Source organism: Hemiscyllium ocellatum, chromosome 10, assembly GCF_020745735.1.
Source record: "Hemiscyllium ocellatum isolate sHemOce1 chromosome 10, sHemOce1.pat.X.cur, whole genome shotgun sequence".
Classification (NCBI taxonomy): Eukaryota; Metazoa; Chordata; class Chondrichthyes; order Orectolobiformes; family Hemiscylliidae; genus Hemiscyllium; species Hemiscyllium ocellatum.
The window spans coordinates 36,768,244-36,790,412 of record NC_083410.1 but is presented as its reverse complement, the minus strand read 5'-3'; the positions used below and the strand labels follow the sequence as shown (position 1 = coordinate 36,790,412).

The 22,169-nt window shown below is 40.3% G+C and overlaps 1 long non-coding RNA gene across 1 annotated transcript in view; it reads left to right on the top strand.

The window, feature by feature from the left end:
* The first annotated feature begins 204 nt into the window (after positions 1-204).
* LOC132819391 (uncharacterized) overlaps positions 205-22,169 on the top strand; it is a 43,075-nt gene continuing 21,110 nt past the window's right edge. The window contains exon 1 of the long non-coding RNA XR_009645074.1: positions 205-244. This is a non-coding gene — a long non-coding RNA (uncharacterized LOC132819391). The remainder of the gene's footprint in view (positions 245-22,169) is intronic.

The window sequence follows — 22,169 nt, the reverse complement described above, 5'->3', positions numbered from 1 at the left end:
GACAAATGGGAAGAGGGGAAAGGAGTGGTGGAGAGCCAGACGCTGTGGGTAAGAGGCGAAGATGGAAGAGCAAAAAGCTCAGACTTGGATGGAAAGTCTCTAGTGTTGGATCAAGAACCAGGAAAGGGAATTGGGGAAGGTATGCAACTGCTGGATATCTAACCAAAGAGACTGGCAGCAGCCCTGAGCCATGGATGCTACACCAGGAGAATGGGAGCAGAAGTTGGAGCAGAGAACCAGACTGGTGAGTCAGCATTGAAGAGCCAGGAGCACAAACAGGGCACACTATAGCCAACCTCTGCAAACCATATGGGTGAAACCTCTTTGTTCGAGAGGCAAGGAGAGTTAGATCCCCTTTAGGTCTGGGGGCAAAGTAGTCAGTTATGTGGTCACAGGAAATTAGCCTTCAGAGTTCCACCAGTTGACCTTGGTTGATTAAAGATTCAAAGTTAAGCCCTGCAATAATATCCTGATGGATCTGCAACATTGAACGAATATCCATTGTAAATAGTACACTCCTCTAGGTTACACTTCTCCATTAACATTTATAAAGGAATCTACACACATAACAGATCATATGGCATCTGTGGGGAGAAAGAGCAGGACGGTGTTTCTCCTGGATTACCTTTCATCAGAATTGGCAGGTGTGAATAGGGGAGCAGGATCCAGGAGCTGAACTGTTTATTCCAGTTGTAATCCGATATGAGATTTTTTTTACAGAAAGAAACAGTCCTCTCTCAAAAACAATCACGGAGGTGCATAGTTTACTAGGTATTGAGGACCATTCCCATAGTGGTGACTCCGCGCATATGATTTGAACGTCTGGCTGTCACTTTTGAAAATGCAATGACTGTTTGGATTTGAACATCAGCAAATTCTGAGCCCCTCTGTTAAACTGTTCTAATTTCCTTTGTACCACTGCTAGATGGTGCCTGGTGCTGAAGGACCACATTCCAGACTAAATTAAAATAAAACCCAAAGGCAATGCATTAATAATGATCCTGTACTGAGATTGATGACCAAAGGTTATGACTGTGTGACAGTACTGGGTTATTTGCATCCATGTCATTTCTAACTTATCTATATCCACCCACTCCTCCAGTTCAGTTAATGTTACATGATACATGGCAGGGATAGAACTTTCGTCATCAGGACCTGTTTATAGAAGTTCTTATTTTAAACTGGCTTTAGCAGATGCCAGGTCTATTTGTTTCTGACAGCACTTCATCAAAAAAAGCCATCTGAGGACAGAATGGCATAACATCTAAAGTCTCAGCTAATTAAAACCCTTTTTATGGGTTTTAAAATACAATAAGCCTTTTCTCAGATAAATAGGAAGGAAAACCTAAAGGCTCCACTTTCTGTTCTCCATTTTGAATTGAAATTGCCAATTAGCTTAAAAATGCTAATGATGCCTTACATATTTTAAGTAATTCCCTTAATTAATGGCCATTATTAGCATCCTCAAGCAGGAACTAGTCTTCTCTAAATCTTTCAATTTCAATAAAACAATTCACATGTTAATTATAAGTATTCTGAATGTGTCATCATTCTTCTATAAAAAGGACATTCATACTTTACTTTCTCTTCAAATAGTCCAATAAAATTAAAAGGTTTGACCCTACAGTTCCATTGGAAGGTGTTAATAATTGAATTAGTGCATTGTTGATGATTCACAAACACTGTACTTACAGAAACTAGTCATATTATGAGGGAAAAAAGAAAGACTTGTATTTACATAGACACTTTAAATACCACCGGATGTCCTAAAGTACTTCAAAGGCCAATTAAATACTTTTGAAGTACAGTCACTGGTTTAATCATGGAAGACATGCACAGAACAAAACTCATGCAAACAGCACTGTAATAGTAAAAAGTATAATAATCTGTTTTTGTGATGTTGAATTTGGGATAAATATAGGCCAGGAATCCAGGTATAATTCTCATACTCACCCTTCAAATAATGCCATGGAATATTTATGCACAATTGTATTTAACACTTCAGCTTAATGACAGCCTCTCCAACAGTGCTTCACTTGCCTCAGTGGAGGAGAATCGGTGTTGTTTTATTTTGTGCTGAAGTCCTTGAATAAGACAACATTTTCATTCAGAATGAAGACAATCCAAGGCTGACAATCACATTGAATCAATATAGATGAGTATGATGAGGGCTTAACATGTAACTGACTTTGTGAATATTCCAATTGTAACCACCTTATGTGAAACAGCCTCATTTGTCCAGTCAAGTAATTTGAGTTTAGATTTGAGTCCAGATTAGGTCTGTCTTCTAGACCTAGCAGTGCAGTATTTTACAATTCAATAGAGCCTGGACCTTTGTAAGTTCATTTACACATTTGTGATGAGAAGAACAAATACAAATGGCTACAAGTCAATAATTTGGCTTCTCTAGAAATAAGCACATCAGAGGTTTCAAAGTATGAAATGAAATTATGCTACAATTGTATTCCAATCGCTGAAGGCACCCATGACCAAAGGATGAAACCTGACAAGAATATACAAAAAGTGGTCAGCAATTTGGTCCCTTGAGTTTGTTAACCATTTTAGATCCTTCTAGATTCACAAAATTGCATAAATTCATGGTCACAAAAAGAAACCAAAGATGCAAATACAATAAGGCGTTCATTTATATTCCATAATATTCTAATTAATTATTTTGTCAATGAAGTATTTAACCCATACAGTTTTTCTTACTAGAAGATTCCAACACACTCATACTCCTGTGGACAGCCACTCAGTGACTTCACCATAGCTGGTTGAAGGCTCATGTTGGCTGCCTTGCTCAAACTACACAAGGCCACTGTGTCAGACCACAGTTCAAATACTGTGAACAGTTTTGGATCCTTATCTAAGGAAAGATGTACTGCATTGGAGGCCATTCAGGGAAGGTTCACTTGGCTGATATTGCCATGGAGGGACTGTATTATGAGAAAAGGTTGAGTAGATTGGGTCTACATTCGTTGGAATACAGAGAATGAAAGGTGACCTTACTGAAGCATACAAGGTTCTTAGGGGACTTGATAGAGTTGATGCTGAAAGATTGCTGTCCTTGGGGGAGAGTTTAGGATCAGAGGGGAATACATGGTTACATATTTAAGACAGGGATGAGTAAGAATTTTTTTCCCTCAGAGGGTTGTGGAATTCTTAATTGCAGAAGGCTGCAGAGACTGAGTAATGAAATATATTCAAGGCTGAGATAGACAAATCAGTAAGGGAATTAAGGGATATGGCGGAATTGAGGGTTATCAGATCACTCATGATCTTACTGCATGGTGGAGAAGGCTTGATGGGCTGAATGCCCTGCTTCTTTTATAGTCATTAGTGTTACATTTAGATAGCACAATGGCAATCACTGCAGTGAAAGGTGCTATATAAGTATCTTTTGTTCGGCCATTTTTGGGATATTGTGTGCAGTTCTTGTCTCTCTCCTGTTGGAAGGATGTTGTGAAACTTGAAAGGGTTCAGAAAAGATTTACAAGGATGCTGCCAGAGTTGGACAATTTGAGCTATAGGGAGAGGCTGAACAGGCTGGGGCTGTTTTCATTGGAGCGTTGAAGGCTGAGGGGTGACCTTATAGAGATTTATAAAATCCTGACAAGCATGGATAGGGAAAATAGTCAACATCCTTTCCCTGGGGTGGGCAAGTCCAGAACTAGAGGGCATAGGTTTTGGGTGAGAGGGGAAAATTTTAAAAGGGACCTAAGGGGCAACTTTTTAAAAGGCATCTGGATGGCTATATGAATAGAAAAGGTTTAGACGGATATGGGCCAAGTTCTGGCAAATGGACTAGATTAGGTTAAGATATTTAGTCGGCATGGACAAGTTGGACGAGAAGGGCCTATTTCTGTGCTGCACATCTATATGACTGTATATGTAAATCTCTCTTGCATTGTGTGACTCACATAGAACTCAAAGTTTGTCAATGAAATAGAGTTCATTCTAATGAGTCTCCCTAATGTACAGCAGGAATTAACATTGCTACATTTTATCTCTGGGTTGGAAAAGTATAGCTATGTTGTCTGGTTAACCTCTACACATTTGGCATTGCAAACAAAGCCATATATATCCAAATACCTTCTCTAACTACTTTTTCAAATTTTCATCTCCAATTGTATGACTCTTGCACCCACCATTGTTCTTGTAATTAATTACTGTTGATTGGTTTAATTTACTGATCATTGTTCTTGTGCATGATCAAAGACTGACCTCAATTAAATCGCTGAAGCAAATGTCAGATTAGCAAATTCTTTAGTGTTATTATAGAGATTTTCTTTTAATTTAGAGCTTGTCAAGAACGATTACTGCAAAGTTCACCTTGGAGGTCATTGTGGAAATCAGAATTTTCAGTCTTCAGAAGTTACAGGTTGCGTTGGGAATTCATGGTCACTGCAAGAGACCAGATTCCATATTATTAAAGCAAGAATTTACCGCTTCATTTGTTGCTGTTAACTACCATCCTGACATCTGACTGCTATCCAGTCGGGACAGCAAACAGAATTTAACAGTATCCCCTTTATTTGGAAAAAGGATTGAAGACTACTGAGACCAGTTTGTGTGTATTATTGTATACTTTGACTGTGGGTCTCTCAGCATGTAACAACAAAGTCTTAGATTTTTAATCTTTTCACCAACAAATTTCAGCTAACATTTAACCAGTTAACATTTTTGATCTGTAGACAGGGGAGTGATTCGATGTAATTGCTTAATGTAGCAATATGAAACAATGTGAGATTAAACAAGAATGTGATTGCATTGGAAAAGGTGCAGAGGAGGTTCACCGGGGATGTTGCCTGGCATCAAAAGTCTCAGTTATGAGGAGAGATTGGATACACTGGATTTGATTTCCTTGCAGTAGAGGGGGGAATCTGTCTGAGATATGCACAATTATGAGAGGCATAGACAGGGTAGATTTTGAGAATCTTTTCCCCCTGGTAGATGTGTCTAAGATTAGAGAATTAAGTTTAAGGTGAGGACTAAGTGGTTTAGTGGAGATCTGAGGAAAAAAAACTTCGCCTAGTTGTGAATGGAAACATGGAATGTGCATTCTGAGAGGATGTTAGAGGCAAGTACTCTCACAGCATTTGAGAAGCATCTGCACATTCATTTAAAATTCCAGGGCATTGTAGGCTATGGACCAAGTGCAGGTAAATGGGATTAGAGGAGCTTGCCATTTGTTGGTCAAGATAGACATGGTGGGCCGAAGGGCTTATTTCCATGCCATATGACTTTATGACTATAATGTCTTTATGTTGCTTTTCTGTGAAATAAGCAGAGCACTCCAAAGCCCACAAAATTAATACTGTTGAAACAGACTGCATGGCATTAGGTAACATTGAGCTTCCATATCTGGCAGCATCTTGAATGCTTGAAGGAAAAATGGTAGAATTGGTGCTGCCACTTTATGGAGTTCCTGATTTTCAAGCCATTTGTTTTTAATCTTACTGCAACCCCAAGGGTGATTCGATATCTGGCCTTTTGTACTTAATGCAAAAACAACTTGCAAGTAGTACAACTGCCAGATCAATTCGTTCAAACATGCAAACAGTACTCGCAATATTAGCGGGTTGTAAAATTTAACTGATATCTGTTCAGAAACCTAGGCGTGACAGATCAGAAAGTTTGTTGTGTCAAAGTCACTTTTCTAATGTTCCACGGTGCTCATGCAGTCGACATTACCGGTCAAGCACTGTCAGCCAGGTTGTTGGCTGTGACCAGACTTCACTTGACACTTATTTTCAAGGAGATCTTTTCTCTAATAAAAATAAAAAAACCCTGGATGCTGTAAATCAGAAGCGAAAACAGAAATTGCTTGAAAAGCTCAGCAAGTCTGGCAGCACCTGTGGAAAGAAATCAGAGTTAACATTTCGGGTCCAGTGACCCTTCCTCAGAACCTTTTCCCTATCTGCTCTTACAAGCTATGAATTTGTGGGACAGATTTAACTTGAACTTTCATGCTTGCTGCACAGAAAGGGAGACAGGAGTAGTTCTCTTAGATTGTGTCATGGTGACTGTCCTCAGTTGCCACTCTTCACTGAAAGATCCAAGTTGTATTCATCAAATGGAATAGTTCTAGATGCATCACCTTCAACACCATTGCTGTTGTGGTAAATTGGCCAGAATAAGTTTGATTAAGCAATAGTTTTGTAAGAGCCCAATGTGTTCAACTGTCCATTGCAGAATGCAGTGATGCTGACACCATTTCAGCCAGTATTTCTGGGCTGCCTTTGTAACTCAGCTGACGTTAGTTTTGTCATTAATTAATGTAGTCTACTTTGCATTGTAATTGAGATTTCTTTCAAAAACCTTTTCATCATTTCTGAAAACTTCAGCAAGAATTGGCTTCCTTTGGGTACTTGAACCACGAAATATAGATATAAGCTTTGGCACATAGAATATCAGCAAGCAGTTCACCTGTGGGTGTGGCAGTGTCAGGGAGAATTGCAGTCAAATCACGTCCCATCTCTATTGACCTTTCACACACACTCTATACAGTAGAGCCCACTAGCAAACATACCAGCCTACTGAGTCTCATGTGACTATCAGCATTCCAGAGGCCCTTCCCATGTGTCCATATGTATAGCTGAAAATTAGCATGATAAGGTCCCCCACTCTAAGGGCAAGTCCTGAACTTCAAAATTCTCATGCTACTGTTGTGGTTGTGGCTCTGTGCTGTCTAATTTTGCCTCTGTTTAGTTTAATTGATGTTGATGTACAATGTGAACATCAGTCTGTGTGCTCTGATTGGTGATTATTGCTTTTGGCAGATTTTATATGAAACCCACTGATAGTGCTCATGGATACTTCTCCTTAGTATCTCTGGGTTTTGGGGGAATACATATACACTCTTATAGGCTGCTCCCTTTTATTAGATTATCACTCTTTGTGGTCTGTAACATCCCTAATTCATCCTTATTCTATAGTAAGGCTCTTTCACTTTCATCAGTGCTGTAACACTCTTTATTTGCCTTCATATGTCACAATTACTAAACATGCTTCTCCGGCATAGTGTGTTGTTTATAACACCTCTCTCTTCACAATGCTTCTTCTCATCTCACTACTCTGGTCTTTTTTATCAATCTCAGAGAAATGTCACCCGTACATTACCTACATATTCAGTTATACTGCAGTCATGTGCTATCTGAAAGTAGTTGTGTACTGTCTAATTGTAGCCCAATATTGTCTAATTTATCATTCTGTACAACCTGACTGTGCAGAGCTTGATTGTGAATCTGCACAATTTGATTGAACAGTCTAATTGAGTATCTATGTAGTCTTTCATAGATCAGTACAGTCTGTGCATTTGTACAGTCATTCATAGGTCGGTATAGTCTGATTGTGTATCTGTACAGTCTTTTGTACAGCCTGTGTATCTATACAGCCTTTTATAGATTAGTACAGTCTGATTATGATCCTGCACTACCTGGATATGAGATTTTTTAGATTACTTACAGTGTGGAAACAGGCCCTTCGGGCCAACAAGTCCACACCGACCCGCCGAAGCGCAACTCACCTACATTTACCCCTTACCTAACACTACGGGCAATTTAGCATGGCCAATTCAGCTGACCCACACATCTTTGGACTGTGGGAGGAAACGGGAGCACCCGGAGGAAACCCACACAGACACAGGGAGAACATGCAAACTCCACACAGTCAGTCGCCTGAGTCGGGAATTGAACCCAGGTCTCAGGCGCTGTGAGGCAGCAGTGCTAACCACTGTGCCACCGTGCCGCCCACAAATTTCTTTTGAAATTGGAAATACAATAATAATGACATGGCATGTATAACTCCTTAGCCATTGTGAAAAGTGATCCAAAGCATTTCATCAAGGTGTTAGCAAGCAAAATTTAAAACTGTTCTAAATAAGGAGATATCAGAAGAGATGTTAAAAAGATTGTCAAAATGGCAGCTTTTCAGGACAGTCATAAAGGAAAGGAAGAGTTGGAAGTGGGGAAGCTTATAGAGAAAAATCCCACTCTCAGCATACAACTCCATCACAACCATAACAAAACTGGTGCAGTTGAAATATGAAAAGGATCAACGATCTTTGAAATGAAGAAAGAAACGGGAGCGATCAGTAATTTTGAAAAATGTTCACAGCACTCAGTATTCAGGCAACATCTGTGGAGAGAAACAGAGTTTACACCTGAGGTCAGTGTGACTTTCATGTCAATGGAAAACATTATCTCTGTTTGTCTGCACAGATATTGTCTGACCTGCTATATATTTTCACTCCCTTTTTGTTTTTATTTCAGGTTTTCAGCATTCATATTATTTCACTTTTGTATTGTGTCCAGAAAAGATCTCTGTTTTGGGGAAAAAGGTGGGAATAGTCAGATACACAGAAGCAATGATTTGGCAAAATGTGGAATGAGAAAAAAGAGATGGACCCAAACTTGGAAGGCTCAGGAGAGAGAAGTGAACTATTGCATTTGGAAAGTCAAGATGAGCACTTGCAGGGAAAGTGAAATTGGCTACAACATTGCATTTGCAAAGACAATCACAACTCTAAATTTGCTTAATGTTGTGCCTCCTCACACCTTCATTTCCAAAATTCACTGCACTTGCAGAGTAATTATTGCTTTTGTATATCATAGGCTTTTGTATAAGACATCCTGTTGTCAATTGTTGGGGCAATCAGTTGTTCAGTTGGTATGAATTCACAAGATAGCAAGCTGCCTTGAATGGGAAGCATGCCTGATATGTTTCTTCCCAAACCTGGGAGTGCTGAGGCCAATTCGAGAAGCTCTGTGGCAAATCCTGCTAAACTCAGTGAGCTCAGCATGAACCGGTGTTTGATTCTGAATCATATGTTTCTCCGGTGTACAGAACAGCTTTAATTCGCCATGTACCTCAGTATCCGAACTGATTCTGCTGCCCAAGCCAAAATCTTTATTTGCGTCTCCATGGGACTTTATATTTTTCAAAAAATTGTGAGTTCTGTAAGAAATAGGAAAGCAAGATGATTATGGCTTGGCTGTTTATACTAACGCCTGACCTAATGTGCCAAGTTTGAGAAATACAGAGTTCTGGGCTCAATTCCATAACTTATTTCCCCATCTAACAACCTCCTCCCCCATTACCCAATTACTCCCCCCTCCCCCAAACTCCATCCACCTCCAAACACCACATACACAGGCATGCTTGATATCTCTCACAACCCTGACTGATGATTGTTCTCATCACAGATGTAGCATTGTCAGTTGATTATGATGTTTGACACTGAAGTCAGCTGGGTTAAAATTAGCACTGCAGTAATATCAGTTCACGAGGAATGTGATTTATATTTCCATGGGCCAGGGTTACAAATACCCCTGAGGGGATAGAACCATTTCCTGCAACTCTGCAAAACTAAGTAAGGTCAGATTGCATCTGAATAGTTTTCCACTTGCTTCCAGACACAATCCATCCCTAGGACAAAGGATAGCAGAGCAGCTGAAAAGTATTAATATTCAGCTCAACATATCAAAACTATATAAGCTATAACGTTCTCTTGAAACATTTGACATCATTTTTATTTTAAATACCCTTTACGAATCCTTTATGGATATCATTTTATCATAGTAGTTTTAACCTTGTCATGAAATCTATTTAGTATCCATAAGGATGTTATTAAGTGAGAGAATTCCCAATCAGTTACTATTTTTTATGTGAGATTTAAATTGTAATTCTTACATAAGAAAATTCAATTCCATTCTTTCTTGTTAGACTAAGGCAGCATGTTGAAAAATTATACTTTTCAGCTAGAGTCAGGGTAAAATACTTCTCAGTCATATGGGTTAGAGGTAAAGTTGAATTTGTTGGCATGACACAAGGAAACGCTCTGAAAACCATTCTCCATATTGAAAATCAGCATTCACCTTGCCTTCACTATAAATTTCCCATTGTTGCATTCTCTCTCTAAAAATGCTCTCAAGTTGCTATCTGTGGTTTGGGAGTTCAACTTGTCCCATATTGACCAATTGATTATCCAGCTAATCTTTCCATGGACAATGTAATTTGGTTCTTCATATTTTACATGCATTTGTGCTTGGTCAGTGTGAATATGCAAAGTTCTGATGTCTCAATGTTGCCCCACATTGTTGTCAACATAGTAGCCATTCGTGCCTAAAATGATGTCATGACGTTCTATCACAAGTAATGAATGTGTTGCTGCTGCTGTTTGAACTCCTGACCAGCCTCCTACCTTTCACTTTCCATAAACGTGAACTCAACCACCTGACTCACACCAAGTCCCATTCACCCATCACCCTTCAACATGCTGCAGATCTAAACTGGCTCCCAGAACACCGCAGGGAGAAATCTAGACAAGGATTTGTAATTATTAGTGTCACACAAAATGGAAACCTGTGCCTTTGGGAGGATGTGTCTGCAGAAACTGTCTCCACTCCATCATTGTTCTTTTCTCCTCACTTTCAGTCTGACTCTCAAATGCTGTTGTTATCACAAACTGAACACTAGAGCATGTACTTACTCCTCTGATGACGTTCAGGCCTTCCCTTATTCACATCCGTTTTCAAGTCAAGTATGGTCTCAGGCATTGGTTTCATTCAAGTTGTTTTCATTTTTAGAATGGGTTTTGGGTGAAAGTATGTTTCGCGCCCAGAGCAATTTTATATGCTTTAAAAGTTCTTCTCCTTTAAAAAGAACACAGATGCTTCATTGAAACATCTAACAAAGTCTTTTTAGTTTGTATTCATCCTGCATTTTTCACCTTCCTCTCAAGCTGAGATCAACACATTGGCATTGTTTTTGGTTACAACAACAGGACTGTTGCCTTTCACAGTTTACTTAAGAAATATCGCCCTGGCTGACAATAATGTGGCAAAATGTACACAAATTTCAGGCTTTTTAAAATTCCCCTAAGTACCAAGAAATAAAATTCACCTATTTACAATAACTCTTGGTCTCCATACACTGACCCCAAGCTGTTGTAAAGACCGAAGGAAGTGGCCGTGGGTTGGCAACGATGTGCAGGAGACAAGCAGGAATGATACTCTAATCAAAATATCATGTCTATTGGTTCTGAAACCTGTTTTTTGAGAGCCAGCATTAGTGCTGCAGCTCATGGTTGTCATGGTTTGGACATATGTGCCAGATGTCTACAAAGCCATCTTCCGCAGAAAATACTGCCTGGGGGAAAGAGACATCAGGGAGACTCAACAGTCTCTCCATGTGCTGGACTGATGTGGTGTAAAAAACATTTGACCATCTGTAAATAATGGTAGACAAGGCCAAACACCTGATTGTTGCTGGGATGAATCAGCTTTGAATTGTCTTATCACTTCTTGAGATTAATGACTTCAAGCTGTAGCCAAGCATTTTCTTACATTTAGAATCCCTACAGTGTGAAAATAGGCCCTTCAGCCCAACAAGCCCACACCAACGTTCCGAAAAGTAACTCACCCAGACCCCTACCCTATATTTACCCCAGACTAATCTACTTAACACTATGGGCAATTTATAATGGCCAATTCATCTGACCTGCACTTCTTTGGATTGTGGCACAAAACTGGAGGAAACCCACACAGTCACCCCAGGCAGGGATCAAATCCAGGTCTCTGGCACTGTGAGGTAGCAGTACTCGTCACTGAACCACCTTGCTGCCCTAGTCTTTACTATTATCAACATCTCATGTTAACAATATGACACTAGGTTTATAGGATTTGAAATGCCCGTCTGCAGTAGTCTGAACTCTGCAAGATCCAAGGCACACTTCAAAAGTTGAGAATGGCCTTATAAATTATGATGAATACGCAATTACTTTTCAAAATGTTGTGATTTGAAAACTCATAAATCACCATCTCCATATTTTTGAAAGCTTTCTATCAGCAAGAAACAATATTTGCTAAGTCGCAGGTTTTGGCTTATCATTTTAAACTTTTTGCAAGCTAATAAATTCCTCTGAAATATTCAAGGGTTTTAAGCCATTTGAGTAAAATGGAAATGCAATGGCCAATTTGTTTTTCCATATTAAAAATCCATTTGTCAAACAGCACTTAGTCTTTTATTGAGGGAGGCAATAATGTTTCGCTTGGCATGTCTTGAAATGCCAATATTTGTGTTAAAGAACATTAAAGACTTGGACTCACTGGCCATATTTACTTACTTGTAATACACACAAACAAAATGTGCAATGTGAAGACATGTGGTTCTAATTTTTACCATCCCATCGTATGGCAGGCTTAATGTTCCCATTTATTTCCCGTGGGACATTAAAGATTGGGTATCATTGGTCACATTCTTAAAAGTACCACAATTCCCCAAAGAAACAGGAATTGCATTTACAGTATCTGTTTATTAAACAGTGAAATTATGGTAAATGCATTTGAAGTTTGCCAAAAAAATCTTTCTTGGATGAGACTTCAAATATTATTAAAACTAAATGCAAATGATAGGAGACTTCTTTTGATCAGCCTCATAGCATTTATTAAGATTGAAAGCAATACCTTATGCAACCTCAAACTAGATCTAAAACAGGGAGATATACTTTCAAAGGCTCTGTTAAAGGTGCAGAGATATTTTTACTTTGGGAGGAGTGACACTCCATATTAAATGTAGCAATGTTAAAGATTAAAGACTGGATTTATTTCAGTGTGTTGGTTGATCGGCAGGGCATGATTTCTATTTACCACAGTCCTGACCCATTCCCAGGCAGTTACTAATAAAGGAGAGAGTTCTGGGTCCAATCTCATCCATCAAGACTAAGAAATACTTCAAATGGACTGTGCAGTGAAATTTCCTTTGAGTCCCTTGATCTCAGTGCAAGAATCTCCCAGATAAGTGTTTTCTCATGCCATTTTTCCAGATGTGGCACTGATATCCTGCTAAAGTAACTGTCAGAGATTTGGTGATTCCAGACAGAAATTCCGGAATTTTAATCTTCAGGATGAAGTTGAAGTTAAGAGCCAGTTGTCGAGAATCAGGTCATGGGAGGCAGACTAATATATAGGTGGACAAAGACAATGACGCCAGATTTAAGTGGGTGGGGAGCAGTTTCTTGCTACTGGCCAGCATATCAAACTGCCTACATGATCCAGGGTCTCCCATCTATTTCCAGAAAGTCTATTTCTGTGTTGGTGGGGTGCTGGAGTACCTGTTCATTAGTGATCGATAGCCATCCTAGGCTGTTAAACTCCACATTCAGGGCACCCCAGGTTTTCCAGCTGGTGGATATGCTATCAGATGCAACTGGAACCAAATGCTGGTAGTGTTTGTTGCATTGTACTTAATGCTCAATATGTTAATATGCCAATAAACCATTAAGACACAGGTTCATGATATCATCACTACATTGTACCATTGTGACCTAAAGGTTTAAAGGTCTCATACTCCATTATGTTTTGGATCACTTGAAGCATGACATGCTATTAAATACATGCTGTTTTGTTATAGCCCATTAGCTCAATATTAGTCCTAACTCTTAGAAATTAGTGAATATAATATTTATATATAAAACCATACATTATAATTACTTTGTTTTGGATTCATTAATACTACATTATCCATGCCTGGTTTCTAAAGTTACAAGTGATAGCAGGAATATTGTCATATCAGGCGAAATATCCTGATGTAGGCAAAACCCACAAGCACCAATAGCCATCTGTAAGAAAAGACTCGAAGAGCTTGGCAGTAGAAAGTTGGAAAACAAATTGAAGACCAAGTATAAAATGTGCTATACAATCTGAAGGATTCTCAATCCATTGGATGGACTGTGGCATTCGTGGGCAAGGCAAAGGCGGAGGGATCTGCCTCTGGGTCAATACCTCTTGGTGCTTGGACGTGATGACTCTGGCAAGTTACTGCTCTCCAGGCCTCAAATATCTAATAGTGAAGTGCCATCCCTATTGCCTCCCATGGGAGTTCACTTCTGCTATCCTGACACCAGTTTATATCCCACTCCATGTGGAAGTGAAGAATGCACTTGATGAAATGTGCACCACCACATTTAGCCTTGAGACGGAATAGCCTGAGGCCTTGTTCATCATACCTAGTGAGTTCAACCAGGTCAACCTCAACAGTATGCTGCCAAAATACAGTCAACATGTCTCCCAACTCCTCCACTCCCAACACATCACCTCCACGACCCCCGCCTCCAGAGGGTCTAACACCCTTGACCATTGTTATACAACCATCAAGTCCACTGACCGCTCCATCCCCTGCCTGCATTTTGGTAAGTCGAGCCATAAGGCTATGCTCCTTCTTCCAGTTTACAAGTAGATACCGAAGCACGAGGATCTGGTACATCAAGTCATACAATGCTGGTCTAAGGTAATAGATTACATGACTGCTTGGAGAAGGTGGATTGGTCCATTTTCAAGAAATCAGCAGCCAATTCAAATGAGTATGCCACTATCATCACAGACTTCATCGTAAAGGTGTAGAAGATGGCGTGCTAAAGGAGTTAATCAAAGTGTTCCGAATCTGGAAACCATGACTGAACTGGAATATTCACTCCCTACTGCCATCTGAGGTGTTCAAATCAAGTGACCTGGCCAATACAGAAAATCCAGTTACAACCTTTGCAAAGCCATCAGGGATACCAAGGGACAATACCAGTCTAAGCAAGAATCCCAGATGAACCACACAAACACATGTTGACTGTGGCAAGGCTTACATGATATAATGGGCTACAAAGTGAAGTTAAACAGAATTGCTGACAATGCGTTCTTTGCTCGTTTTGAATAGGTCAGTGAAATGATGTCACCTGCCCCGACAGTCTCGGATGTACCTGTAGTCAGCACTGCAGATTTCACATTGGCCTTTTTAGAGGGTGAGCCCATGGAAAGCGACCTGCCCCAATGGAGTTCCTCACCTTGCACTCAGATCCTGTGCGGACCAGCTGGCGGGAGTATTGGTAGACATCTTTAACCTCTTCTTCCTGTGATGTCAGGTTCTCACCTTCAAAAATCTACTATCATCCCAGTGCCAAAGGAAAACCAGGCAATGTGCCTGAATGATTACCAGCCAGTGGCTCTGACATGCATCGTTATGAAGTTCTTCAAGAGATTAGGAATGGCACATATCATCTCCGGCCTCCCTAATTGCCTTGATCCAGGACAATTTGCCAACTGTCACAAGAGGTCCATGGCAGACACCATCTCCCAGGCTGCACACTGTTGTCTGGAGCATCTGCTTAATAAAGACACCTACGTCAGACTCCTATTTATTGGCTTTAGCTCTGCCTTCAACAACATCATTCCAACAAACTCATCTCCAAACTCTGAGACCCAGGACTCTACTCCCGCCTCTGCAACTGCATCCTTAACTTCCTGACCCACAGACCGCAATCAGTAAAGAGAGGCGATAATACCTCCTCCACCATAATCCTCACTACAAGTGTCCCGTACGGCTGTGTACTCAACCCTTTAGTATATTCCTTATGCACTCATGACTTTGTAGCCAAATTCAACTCTAACTCCATTTACAAATTTGCTGATGACACCACTGTAGTTGGTTGGATTTCAAACAATGATGAGACAGCGTGCAGGAAGGAGCTGAGATTCGAGAATGTGGTGATGGAAAAACACAGCAGGTCAGGCAGCATCCAAGGAGCAGGAGGATCGACATTTTGGGTGAAAATCCAAGACAATTTAGTGGGGTAGTGTAAAGACAACAACCTCTCCCTCAATGCCAGCAAAATAAAGGAGCTGCTCATCAACTTCAGGAAGCCAAGTGGAGGACATGCCCCTGTCTGTATCAATGATTTTGGGGTGGAGCTTCAAGTTTCTAGGTATAAATATCACCAACAATCTGTCAGGTCCTCCATGTCGACACTAGAGGCAAAAATACACATCAACGCCTCTACTTCCCCAGAAAGCTAAGGAAATTCAGCATGTCCACCATAAATCTTATCAATCTTTATAGATGCAGCACAGAAAGCTTCCAATCCAGATGCATCAGAGCTTGGTATGTTAACTGTCCTGCCCAAGACTGCAAGAAATTACAGAAAGTTGTGAATGCAGCCTGATCCATCACAAAAAACAGCCTTCCTTCCAATGACTCCCTCTATACTTCCCACTGCCTCAGGAAAACAGCTAACATAATAAAAGACCCCTCTCACTTTGGTTATATTCTATCAAGTCAGAGAAGTCAGAGAAATACAGCACAGAAACAGACCCTTCAGTCCAAATAGTCCATGCCGAACATAATCCCAAACTAAACTTGCTCCACCTGGCTACTCCTGGCCCATTTTCCTCCAAACCTTTCCTATCCAAATACATATCCAAATGTCTTTTAAATGTTGTGATTGTACCCACATGCACCACTTCCTCAGGATGTTCATTCCACAAGCAAACCACCCTCTGTTGTAAAATATTTGTCCCTCATATCACTTTTAAATTTCTATCCTCTCACCTTAAAAATGTGCTCCCTTATCTTGAAATCTTCCATCCCACGGAAAAGACAATTGCCATTAACTCTATCTATGCCCCTCTTTATTTAATGAACTTCCATAAGGTAGCCTCTCAATCTCCTCTGCTCCACTGAAAAAATCCCAGCCTTTCTTTATTACTCAAATCTTCCATTTGAAACATATTTTTGAAACTTAGTTGAAATAAAACTCCACTTGTGTTGATTTATTGTTTTTGTAACCTCAAAATGAAATTTCTCTTCCCCTCTCTTCCATCAGAAAGATACAAAGGCTTGAAAACACGTACCAATAAGTTCTTCCCCACTATTAACAGACTTATGAATGGGCCTCTCATCTATTAGACCTGATCTTTCTCCGCACCATCCCTGCAGCTGTTATACTATACTCTACATTCTGTTCTATGAGTGGTGCTGGAAAATCATCAGGCCTTCATTCATGATGAAGGGCTTTTGCCTGAAATGTCTATTTTCCTGCTCCTTGGATGCTGCCTGACCTGCTGTGCTTTTCCAGCACCACTCTAATCTAGACTCTGATTTCCAGCATCTGCAATCCTCACTTTTGCCTATTCTGTTCTCTGATCCTAATATACTTTGTAAGGTGTGATTTGTCTGTTTAGCGTGCAGTACGATATTTTTCACTATATCTTGGTACATGCAACAATAATAATTCAACTCAAAGTAGCTCTGGACATCAGCAAATTCAGACAATTAATTCTCCTGAGTACAGGTAGCTGTAAAGACTGCAAATTGGACATTGACTAGCCAGAAGACAAAGCTAACTCCTTTTTGATTAAAATATGTTCCTTCAAGATAAAAAGGATTTGTAGGAGTACCTTTACTTAAAACTGAGAAGTCTGCAGTTACAAATACAAGCAAAACTAAAGGCTACATAGTAAGTTCTGTACATCTCTTTAAAAAATACCCATGAGCCAGCTGTTCCAATTTTAAATAAAAGGAAGTTAAATAGTCCTAACAGTACGGTTCCAAATAGTAGAAAACACAGTTTGAAACACTGGAAAAATGTTCCCTGGTTTAAGAAAGCTTGCTGGTATGACGATTTTGCTTGGTTCTGCTGTTTTCCTTCTCTAAATTGGTGAAAAGGTAGAGGAGAGTTTATGGGACTTCATCAGTCCTTATTTGGTACAACTGCCACCTATAGGCAGAAATCTGCAATGCCATTCTTCTATTCATAACCTACAAGCTAGTACAGAGGAACCTCGCTTATCCAAAGGACACAGGCAAGGAGTATTTCTTTCAGTTAATCGAATGCCAGATAATCAATACCAGATAACATAGTAAGCCATGCATTGGCACCTTAGGATCTCGTTCAGATCATCCGAAATTCGGTTAATCGAATACCTGATAATCGAGATTCCTCTGCATGGACAAAAAGAAACCGAAGAGAAACGTGAAAGCAGACAGAATGAAACCCAGAAAATAAAATAAAGAAATGTTACATTGAATTCTGCTTGTTAAGAAAAAATGATCTGCAAACAGAAATGGAAGGCAGTTACAAACATTTGGATTAGACATCCAGTGTCACCTTTACTAAATTATAACTGTGCAAAAAAATGTACAGTTCTAATTTACAAATCACTGGATTAATGATCCTAAGAAAAGAACTAACTGCATGCAATTCTGGTCTCCCTGCTATAGGAAGGATGTTGTGAAACTTGAAAGGGTTCAGAAAAGATTTACAAAGATGTTGCTCGGGTTGGAGGATTTGCACTATAGGTAGAGGCTGAATAGGCTGGGGCTGTTTTCCCTGGAGCATCAGAGGCTGAGGGGTGACTTTATAGAGGTTTATAAAATCATGAGGAAAATGGATAGGATAAATAGACAAGGCCTTTTCCCCTTTTTGGTAAATATTTGACTTTAGTTGCTACTTTAGAAGTTGATTATTGCTATCAATGGCCTGATACTGACAATCAAACCTGACCTGTCCATCATCAGACACACTGTCAATTCTGATAGTTTATTTCTCATAGCTGTACAAGATTTGGTTCTTCATTATTTTCTATAACTTCATAATCTGCAAGCTTTTGCTCAAAGCAAGCTTGAAGTGTGTTCACAAACTGCCTGGCCCCCATTCTGTACAACTATTGTTCTCTGTTTTTATCAATAGCTTTCCCTGGGTCTGTTCATTTATCAAGCCCTTTTCGTTTATGATAGTATTGTCTGCCAGATTGAAACTGATCTCCAGTGATCTTACCTTTTGAAATGAACCATTTTGTCTATTATTATGTGGTTCCTTCACATGCCACATTGTTAAAAGGGCTTTTTGCCACTGTATTCATAACTATCCTGTTCATAATTGCACACATATCACTAAATTCATCATTAAAATCTAGTCTTCCCCGCACCCTCCTCCCCCAACCTCCCCAACATTGAACACAATGTATGCTTTCTCTTTCACTTATATACCGTCAGCCATGGTTGCCTCATCCTCCCCATAATATGGTTCTTCTTCCTTGGGATGAATTTCTGATGTGCCTCTTAAATTATACCCCGCTCTTCTCCCCCACCTCCCCCCACTCCCGAAACTCCTTTCATTGCTGCTCTCCCATCTTCCCTGCTACGCTCCCCTTCCAGTAAAAACTCTGGCCAATTTTATCACTATATACAAGTCTACAGGTTTTCAGAGGGCACCTCCATATTGGAGAGCCTTCATGGTCCTTAGTACAGTAGCAGCCTCCCCCTCTCCCAGTTGGCCAGATCCTTTTGTGCTGTCATTGGATCTTCTAGCCGTATTAAAGAATGGGGCTCTTGAAGGTAGCCTGTTACTTGTTCTCCTCCACAAACATTTGCTCCAGGTTCCTGCCACTGCCTCTTCTGGGTTCCTGAATTGGAAAGAGTGTAGTGTGGTGGTATGCTGAGTGCACACTGTGGTTCCCCAGAAAGATCGGAAAATTGTCGCTTGGTTGCCTTTGCAAAGTTGGTGCAATATTTTTAAAATTCCCTTCTATCTCAGGCTCCAGACTGCAGCCCAGCTCCTTATCCCACCTGGCCCAATTCCCACAGCTGAAGCAACCAGTCGGTCTCCTTGACCTCACTGCAGCCTTCAACACAGAAAACAACATCATCTTCCTTCAGTATTTCTCTCCATTGTCCAGCCCTTTGGGACAGCTTGGGAACTAACCATTTGGAGAACACAGCAGACACAACTCCCAGGGTTAGAAGATGGATCACAAAAGTTAGAACATTTGTACAAATACAGGAGACAGTCGCTGTATTATTAGCCTTTTCGTTATTACAGCAGTATGTATGGAGAACTTTGCTGCAGCAGCCTAAAGCATTTTATGAATCAGATTTCTGGTTGGATTTTTTGAACAGAATGCTAGTGCTTCAGGGTAAATTCCAATGTTTGTGTTGGCAGGACTAAAGAGGAAGTTGATCACACTCTGAAAAGATACCATTCTTTAGAGGAAACAGCAAAGGCCTTTGGGACCTTCATATGTTTTTAATATTTCAGCCCACAATAGATGCAATTTTTGCTCTGATTTCATTCTTGGCTTCATTTCTATTTTTGTAATTCCTCTTCTCCATTTTGTGAATTGTATAATTTTCTATTTGTGTCCACTCATCACTCCCTGATTTAAAGAATAGGGACACATACATTATCCTCTCTGTCTCCTGCTGGTGCTGCTCTGACATGACTGCAAGGAGATGCTTGAGAATAGCAGTAAATGTTAATGCAATTCTCAGGAGAAGGATATCTGTACAACACCTTCTGATATAGCTTGGCCTACACTGGAATATGTATCTGAGAAAGAATCCTGGAGCTTAAACCAGTAGATTCTAATTTCATTTTACTTTAGCTTGGCAATTTCCTTCCCTCTGGCTGTTTTTTTTACCCCTTTCGTCTCTTGAGCAGCCCAATTCTTCTGTTCAGCAAATGTTCTGATTTCTCTCTCTCAGTCTTTTTTCATATCACTGGGTCAGCGTCCAATGACAAGTTATTTGACTACATGTGGCAAGTAGCTTAGTATAGCACAGTGCTGCCCTCAGCCAAGATCCACACTCAACGTGGATTATCACAGAGTGAGGATGCACTGAAACCTTGACTGATTAACTTCCTCCTAGCCCACGGACACGAAATCAATCTGTTCTGTAACTCAAGACCATAATCATGAAATTCAGAACAGATTGAACATCACAACTTGCGTTTTTGTCCTGTCTGGAATAGCAGCATTATTTTTTATTGTTATATTCATTCATAGAAGGTGTGTATCACTGGCTGAGCCAGCATATATTGTCCACCTTAGTTTGTCCTTGAGAAGATAGTGGTGAGCTGCTCTCTTGAACCGCTGCTGTCCTTGTTCCGTAGGTAGACCCACAATGCCTTTAGAGAGGGAGTAAGCGAATGGCAATATATTTCCAAGTCAGCCTGATGAGTCGCTTGGAGGGAAACTTGCAGGTGGAGATGTTGCCACGTATCTGCTGCCCTTGTCCTTCGAGGTGGTTGTGGTTGTAGGTCTGGAAGGTGCTGTCTAAGGAGCCTTGGTGAACCTCTGCAGTACAGCTTGGACATTGTACACATTGCTTCTACTGAGGGTCACTAGCGTTCAGAATGGATGTTTTTAGATGTGGTGCCAATCAAATGGGTTGCTTTGTCTTGGATACTGACAAGTTTTTCGAGTGTTGTTGAAGCTGTACTCATTCAGGCAAGTGAAGAGTATTCCATTTCACTTCTGATTTCATGATGGACAAGCTCTTGGGAATCAGGAGATGAGTTATTCACTGCAGGATTCCTAGCCTCTGACCTGATTTCACAGCCACAGATTCACGTGTCTAGCTTAGTTTCTGGTCAATGGTCAGAATGTTGATAGTGTGGGCTTCAGTGTCAGGGATGATGTATACATGGAAATTGTGTGGTGCAGATATTATTTTCCAATTGTCCACCAAACCTGGATGTTGTCCATAGTTCAGTTCTGAAGAAGAGTTATACTGGACGCAATACGTTAACTCTGTTTCTCCCTCTATTAGTACTGTCAGACGTACTGAATTTCACTAGCTTTTTCTGTTTCTATTTTGATCACCAGCAAGTAATGGTAGAGTGTTTGAGGTTGCAATTGTGTTTGAGTATGATTCTGCTGCAGTTGATGGCCAAAAGGCTTCATGGGTGCCCAGTCAGGCATTGTTACTTTTGTTTGAAGTTTGCATCATTTATCATGGTGATAGTCCCATACAATCCAGCGCAGGGTATTCTCAATGTGAAGGTGGGACTTGGTGTCCACAAGGACTATGCGTGCTCGCTCTTACCGATATTGTTAAAGACAGATGTATATGTGACAGATTGGTAAGGATGAGGTCAAGTATGTTTTGACAGGATTTGTACCCAGGTCCCAGAACACTATATGTTTTCCCTTCTTGTTGGTTCCCTCACCAGTCACTGAAGACTCAGTCCAGTGGAGCTATATCCTTTAGGACTTGACCATTTCAGTCAGAAAATTGGACGCGGAGCTAATTAGGAGATATTAGGATCGGGGATTAAAAGCTTCGACAGCTTTTTAAAAACATTTGTTCGCAGGATGGGGCATTGCTGGCATGGCCAGCATTTATTGTCTGTTCCTAATTGCCCAGAGAGCAGTAAAGAGTCAACCACACTGTCAAAGGTCTGGAGTCACACTTAGGCCAGACTAGATAAAGATGACAATTACCTTCCCTAAAGGACCTTGATGTTCCAGGTGGCTTTTTCCTGATAATTGACAATGGTCTTATGAACTCTTAATTCCAGATTTCTATTGAATTCAAATCCCACAATTTGTCGTGACAGGATT